The sequence below is a fragment of the Pinus tabuliformis genome, chromosome X (genome assembly GCF_031772625.1).
Source record: "Pinus tabuliformis cultivar Carrire ecotype Pingquan chromosome X, CPIR1, whole genome shotgun sequence".
NCBI classification, from domain to species: Eukaryota; Viridiplantae; Streptophyta; class Pinopsida; order Pinales; family Pinaceae; genus Pinus; species Pinus tabuliformis.
This window is the reverse complement of record NC_142308.1, coordinates 1,609,381,308-1,609,388,351: the sequence shown is the minus strand read 5'-3', so window position 1 is coordinate 1,609,388,351 and position 7,044 is coordinate 1,609,381,308. Positions and strand designations below refer to the sequence as shown.

General features: G+C 39.3%; 1 pseudogene; it reads right to left on the bottom strand.

Moving 5' to 3' along the window:
• Positions 1-362: 362 nt before the first annotated feature.
• On the bottom strand, positions 363-6,843 carry LOC149146196 (uncharacterized; annotated as a pseudogene).
• Between the last annotated feature and the right edge of the window lie 201 nt (positions 6,844-7,044).

Below are 7,044 nucleotides of genomic sequence, written 5' to 3'. Positions count from 1 at the left end.
TATATATATATTACAAATTAATTAAATTACCTTATTTGTATTTATAAGTTTAATTAATTGATTCACCTCCGAATGATTATGTTCCAACTAAAAGGACGCGATTTTTCAAGCCGGTCACAATTTATGCTACAGAAATGGTCACGCTATTTGACCGGAAGTCACGCTGTTTGACTGGAAATCACACTGTTTGACAGAGGTCATACTGTTTGGCGGTGGAGGTATTTACCATGCTAACAGAACTCGATACGTGCAACGGGAGGGACAGTTGACCAATAGTCACCGACAGATAGGCAACATATGAAGGAAAAAGCGGACAGTCGAGAATTTCTGCCAGAGGGTGTCAGACTGCCCGATAGACAGCGTCAGAAAAGCGGATATTCTAACCGAGCCCAGTATGCATGCAAATGCAAGAATTGACCTGTGTAGTTCAAGTAATTTAGATGTGAAGACAAACATTTTGTTGCATGCTGAAATGCTTCTCGAAGCTGAACAAGATAAAGATGATTTACTAATTTAATCCCTCTTCGTAATCCATTGCCTCAAGCCATCAGCACGAACAAGGAACAAATCCAAGTACTCATCAGGATTTGAGAACCCACAATGCAGAGACTGCTCAAACAAGGCTGAGAGATCCTCCTCTGAAGCATCAAAGCGTTCCAAAGAAAACATGTATTTAGCCCAAAGTGCTTCAACCCAGGGGTAGTTTCGAACAACTCTAGCATAAACAGATTTTATAATACTAGGAACCTTCAAATTTCTATCCAAATATTGTGTATAACTGAGCCAAAGATCATTTGCAACTCGAAATTACCTTATTGTTGGCATTATGATACAAGTGTTGTCCTTGATGGCAACTCACTCAGAGGTTGATACAGGTGATGGCAACTTAATCAGAGGACAGATCTTAGTACAACAGGTCAAGAAAGAGATATACGCAGGGTCATTGTGACAAATCAGCGTATACACGCGGGTTGGGCGTGTCGAAGACGCGTATGCGTATACACGCACTTTCACGCAAGGAAAAGCGTGTACAGGTGGGAAAACTTATGTCTTGGTCCGTGGTAGTTAGTCCTCGGTATTTGAACCTATGGTTTTGGACCATGGTATCTCGACAAGTGTGTTGAACCCAAGTATTGGGCTCTTGGTATTGATTTATTATGGTTTTGGACCGTGGTATTGAGCAAGGCCTAAGACTATAAAAGGAGGAGAAGGAATGGATGTCTGACAAAGTGGGAAGATCTAGTATTGCTGGTTATCTGTTTGTGACGCTTGGCTAAGGTTGTATCTGACAGCGAAGGTATAAGTAATTATCTTTAGATTTGTACGCGGGTTGTCTCTGGTGAAAGAACGTACACACGCGGTTTTGATATAGTCAAGTAGCGTATGCATTATGAGATTTGGTGTTTCAGGTTGCTGTTGATTCTAGTGGTTGTTGCAGAGTTCTGGGCTCTGGTTTGTGTTCTATGTTTTTGATGACAGGGTTTCAGTGATTCAGTATTGGGTGATTTAGAGATTTATGATGCAAGTATAAGTTGATGATTGTATTGCAGCAGTGATTGTTCTGTACTTATGGATCCAGTCTAAAAATTGATGAAACGTGGTCCCTGAAGAAACGAAGGTTGTAGCCTTCTGTAGGTCAGCACCTACGTACTAGTATATTAGCTAGTACAAGAGATATGGGGGTTGTAGTTCCCTTCCAGAAGTAGCTGGAAAAACGAGAGAGGGTTGTAGCCCTCTGCAGGTTGAAGCCTGCGTGCTGGTAAAGGACTGCACCAGTACATTGTAAAAGAAGTTTCTTATTAAAGAAGAAAGAGACAAATTGCAGTAGGTGGTTTTCACCCACATTGGGTTTCCACCTTATATCTTGTGTTCATGTGTGCTTCTTATGTGTGATGATCTGTTCTGTTTTACTGCACCTGATTACTGTTATTATGGTTAATAATGTTCTGATGAATTTATTGAAGATAAGCTAATTGATTCATAAGATTACTGCATGTACGCTAGTTGCATTTAACACAGTCGCGTATATACACTGATATACTGAACCGAAGCCGCGTATATGAATCTAAGTATGAAATTGAAAAGTATCTAAGTTGATAATACTGATTCACCCCCCCCCCCCCCCCCTCAGTATTATTTCCAACAATTGGTATCAGAGCAGGTCCTTCAGAGGTAGCTTGATCGCTTGAAGGAAAAGATCCATCAGAATGACTAATCCAGAAAGAGAGGCACACATTAGGCCACCAATCTTTGACGGGAACAATTTTACTCACTGGAAGATAAGAACCACTGCATATCTAAAATCACTTGGAGTAGAAGTTTGGGGAATCGTAGAAGGAGGATACAAATTCCCATCAGCAACTCCTACAGATGCAGCAGAGAGAAAGCAATATGAGCTCAATGCCAAAGTTGTTATTGTCTTATTGGGAAGTTTGACACAATCATAATTTATGAAGGTTATGCATTTCAAATCAGCTAAGGAAATATGGGACAAAATCATTCTGAGCTACGAAGGAGATGATCAGGTAAAAAGAGCAAAGCTTCAAACTCTCAGAATCCGGTATGAAAATCTTAAGATGCATAGTAATGAAAGCATAGCAAATTATTTCCTACATATGGATGAAATTGTAAATTGTATGAGGGATCTGGGTGAAGAATTTAAGGAAGTTGTCTTAGTTGAAAAGGTTTTGAGATCTCTGTCTGCTAAATTTGATTCCAAAGTGTCTGCCATAGAAGAAAAGGAGAATCTGCAGAAAATCACCATGTCACAGCTTCACGGAATCTTAACTGCTTTTGAAATGCGAAAAGAGGGACCATCAAAAGCTGCATTCGAAGCATCAAGATACATGTCAGAGGAAGAAGATGAGGTAAATTTTGTCAAGAATCTTGAACAGGGAACTGGACGGTTCAAAGGTAAGCTACCTTTCAAATGTTTTTCATGTGGTAGAGTTGGTCACTATGCTGCTAGATGCCCTCATAACAAAGGAAAGATGTCTTAAGAAGGTAATAGAAGCTATTATACCCATGTTAAAATTAATGACTCATTCAATGGTAGTGAAGACATTAAGTCTCATGGCATATGAAAATAAGAATGCAGAAACTGAGGAAGTTACCAAATTAAACGAACAATTGGAGACAGTAACCAGGGTAAGGGAGAAATTGCAAGATATAGTAAATAATCAGAGCATAACAATTCAGAGACTTGAATCAGAGATCCTCTCTCTAAAAGAAGATCTTGGAAAATCAAGAAAGCAGAACAGAGAAGCTCTTGAAGATCAAGAACATGAATTGATCAAATTAAAGCAACAAGTGGAAGAAGGAAGAAAAGCTGAAGAAGACCTAAGGAATCAGTATTTGGAAAAGGAAGAACAACATCAGGTTGAGGTAAATATCTTAAAAGGTAAATTAGAAGAAAATGATAAATTGTTGCGATTTCAAGATAGTACTAAGATTTTGGATGACATTCTTGGTAGTCAAAGATCCCCTATTATCAAAACTGGTCTTGGTTTTTATGAATCCGTTGAAGGTGAATCTAGCTCACAAGGTGAGGCAAGAAACTCTAATGAGAAATCTGAAATGCTCAACAAGGAACAACCAAGGAAAGAAAATCCTAAAGGAAAATCCTTTACTCCTAACTATGGAAGTGATAGACGATTATTTCCTCCACTAAATAATGTTGAATGTTATGTATGTCATAATCTTGGACATGTTGCAGCCAGATGTAGAAGTAGAATGGTTCAAGACCATAACAAAAGATCATCGCATCCCAGGTATTTCAGAGGATATTGCTTTGCCTGCAATGCATATGGACACAAAGCAATTGATTGCAATAGAAGGAACATGAAATATGTAAGATGTTATACATGCAACAAACTTGGACATAAAGCAAGGGAATGCAGGAGCAAATTTCAAAATTCAAATCAAGAGGACCATACATCATCACAGTTCCAGGAATTAAAGAAGACATAATTAGAGACAGAAAGGTGTGACATAACTCAGTTAGCTGACATAACAGACACAGGGGAATCTGAAAGTGAAGAAATTCAGTATTCCATCTTGCATACGCTAATATAATGAAGATAAGTCACGTATATACGCGAGTTACAGGCTGCAGAGTCGCGTATATAGAGATCAGAAGAAAGGGCAGCAGAACAGACCCAGGAAATGGTTCGGTCATGGTTGGCTCAGGCTCAGGGGGAGCATATACTTCAAATAATGCATTGTTGGCATTATGGTTAGAATTTGTTGATAAAGTCTATGAAGCTAAATGATACATCTTGTTGTTTGATCAAAGGAATGGTATTGCAGGTTTGGATGCTGATGCTTATGGTGCAGATCATATATGATGAATGATAGTCATGGTCTTGAATGAATTGTTGGTCTTAGAACTTGCATCTTCTCAGGGGGAGCATGGATGGATTGATACAACTTGGCATATATAAAGGGGAGCTCAATCAGAAATTTCAGCATGTACTCAGGGGGAGTATGGACAACAAAAGGTATACCAAGGAAGAGAATATCTTGGTCCGCCCTTTGCCCTTGATGTCAAAGGGGGAGAGTGACTTGGTGTGGTGGTTGCCATCAAGTCCAAAGGGGGAGATTGTTGGCATTATGATACAAGTGTTGTCCTTGATGGCAACTCACTCAGAGGTTGATACAGGTGATGGCAACTTAATCAAAGGACAGATCTTAGTACAACAGGTCAAGAAAGAGATATACACAGGTTCATTGTGACAAATCAGTGTATACACGCGGGTTGGGCGTGCCGAAGACGCGTATGCGTATACACGCACTTTCACGCAAGGAAAAGCGCGTACAGGTGGGAAAACTTATGTCTTGGTCCGTGGTAGTTAGTCCTCGGTATTTGAACCTATGGTTTTGGACCATGGTATCTCGACAAGTGTGTTGAACCCAAGTATTGGGCTCTTGGTATTGATTTATTATGGTTTTGGACCGTGGTATTGAGCAAGGCCTAAGACTATAAAAGGAGGAGAAGGAATGGATGTCTGACGAAGTGGGAAGATCTAGTATTGCTGGTTATCTGTTTGTGACGCTTGGCTAAGGTTGGATCTGACAGCGAAGGTATAAGTAATTATCTTTAGATCTGTACGCGGGTTGTCTCTGGTGAAAGCGCGTACACACGCGGTTTTGATATAGTCAAGTAGCGTATGCATTATGAGATTTGGTGTTTCAAGTTGCTGTTGATTCTAGTGGTTGTTGCAGAGTTCTGGGCTTTGGTTTGTGTTTTGTGTTTTTGATGATAGGGTTTTAGTGATTCAGTATTGGGTGATTTAGAGATTTATGATGCAAGTATAAGTTGATGATTGTATTGCAGCAGTGATTGTTCTGTACTTATGGATCCAGTCTGAAAATTGATGAAACGTGGTCCCTGAAGAAAAGAAGGTTGTAGCCTTCTGTAGGTCAGCACCTACGTACTAGTATATTAGCTAGTACAAGAGCTATGGGGGTTGTAGCTCCCTTCCAGAAGTAGCTGGAAAAACGAGAGAGGGTTGTAGCCCTCTGCAGGTTGAAGCCTGCGTGCTGGTAAAGGACTACACCAGTACATTGTAAAAGAAGTTTCTTATTAAAGAAGAAAGAGACGAATTGCAACAGGTGTTTTTCACCCACATTGGGTTTCCACCTTATATCTTGTGTTCATGTGTGCTTCTTATGTGTGATGATCTGTTCTGTTTTACTGCACCTGATTACTGTTATTATGGTTAATAATGTTCTGATGAATTTACTGAAGATAAGCTAACTGATTCATAAGATTACTGCATGTACGCTAGTTGCATTTAACACAGTCGCGTATATACGCTAATATACTGAACTGAAGCCGCGTATATGAATCTAAGTATGAAATTGAAAAGTATCTGAGTTGATAATACTGATTCACCCCCCCCTCTCAGTATTATTTCCAACACTTATTACTCTCTCATAAAAAACTTGAACACGACCTGGATCTCCTGATGATTCTTCAAAGTCGATATAGGACAGGTAATTTTGAAAATGATCAGTATCTGCATGCTTTCCTCTAGCCACGTTTTCTTCATAACCAGCATGAGCATTGTACATTTGTAGAGCCTTTGTATAAGATGATATGACATTGGAAGGAAGTCCAGCTAAATTATCTATGTCATTCCCAATCACAACTCCTTGTTGCTCTTCCCAAAATTTGTAATTTTGAAGCATTGAATCAATGTCACTCAATGGAATTGATAGTTGTTGCCGAAATAGTTTACTGATTCGATCAACCTGTTTATCTTTTACCTCTTTTCTATTTTTTTCCATTGCAATGAGTAAATCTTGCTTGAATTCTCTATATGTTGCCCACAATTTCCAACCATCTACCACATGTACACCCACAGCAGTGAGAGCTCGTTCAAAAAGAGCCCTCATCTTTTCAACTCCTTCTGGTGTGCATTGTGATACAGACTCAACACGCTCTTGTATGAAGTTTAGGTACTCAGACCATAAAATAATAGACATATACTCATTTACTCCCCACTCAGACAACGGGTCAATGCTTGACACAACTTCAGAACTGGTAATCAAGCAAGCTTCATCCTTTGTCCACTCTTGCCACATCGTAGGATTCAGAGGAAACAATGCACTCATTGCTTCTCTTTCTCTTCGAAGCTTCTCCACATGGCCATATTTTCGAAGTGCTTGAATGTACTCTACATGAGTATCATAATTAAGAGGATTTTTTGCCGCTGCATCCTCTAGGGACAGAACATGAGCATCTTGAGCACCTTCATCTTCTAAATCTTAATTTGACTCTGTACTGGACACTACATTGTCTGACATTTCTTTGGAATCCTCCTCCATTGCTAATTCCATTGTTGCAGTCCAATTGGATTCAGAATTTATGTCTTATTGTGGTTCGTCGTTAGTCTCATCAAAGAAAATGGAGTTTGGCAAAAAATTTCTGTGATATTCTCTTGGACAGCATTGACAACTGGAAAATTGCAGATTTTCATCTTCCTTGTTTTTTGTATGCTTGCAAACAAAACATTTATGAATAGGGCATGTAAATTACTG